This window comes from Penaeus monodon, chromosome 23, assembly GCF_015228065.2.
Source record: "Penaeus monodon isolate SGIC_2016 chromosome 23, NSTDA_Pmon_1, whole genome shotgun sequence".
NCBI lineage: Eukaryota > Metazoa > Arthropoda > Malacostraca > Decapoda > Penaeidae > Penaeus > Penaeus monodon.
In genome coordinates, this window is record NC_051408.1 from 38,798,348 (window position 1) to 38,799,076 (window position 729).

Here is a 729-nt window from a genome sequence, read left to right on the forward strand (position 1 = left end):
TGATCTCTTATACAGTGCATTTAGCTTCACTGATTCTGTAATTATTTTAATGCTAATTCATATAAAACTACTAAAAGACAGTCCTATCTAATATTTACATATTTGCATTTCTGTGTTTTCGCATGATCATAATGACAGCATGTGTAGCATCAATATAGTGCTATAGTATGGGTAGCACCATCATAATAGAAAGTTTTGGATTCGCAGACTTACAAAAAATAACATGCAATTATCATCACATATAAATTTGTCGCATATTTCACACTTACAAATAATTGGCATAAAAATATCCATGTATAAATATTGGGGTATATTTCAGTGCCTGAAATTGGCTGCTACTTTCACGCATTTGCAGAAATGTATTTGATGCCCATCGTTGGCAGTGGAAAGTTATAGAAAGTGGCGAGATCCTGAACTTTGGACAAAGTTTCCAGATTTTGGCCTGAAGTCTGTTAAGGATTTTTTGCGTGCAAGACCTCAATTCAGATGAAGAAAAAATAAATCTAACAGGAATCATGCTGGCAGTGTTTCAGGATATTATTTCCTTACTTCTGGAAATTACTCATCACGAACTGACAACAGAGAACTTGATAATGTTAGTAGCACCACTGTCTCCAAGAAAATCCTCGCTAGCAACAGCCCAGCTAAGCCACGCCCACTAGTCCTCATATACTGTAAATTTCAAAAGTTTTTCTTTATTTTCCTGTCAAAATATTGTCATTTTTTGAT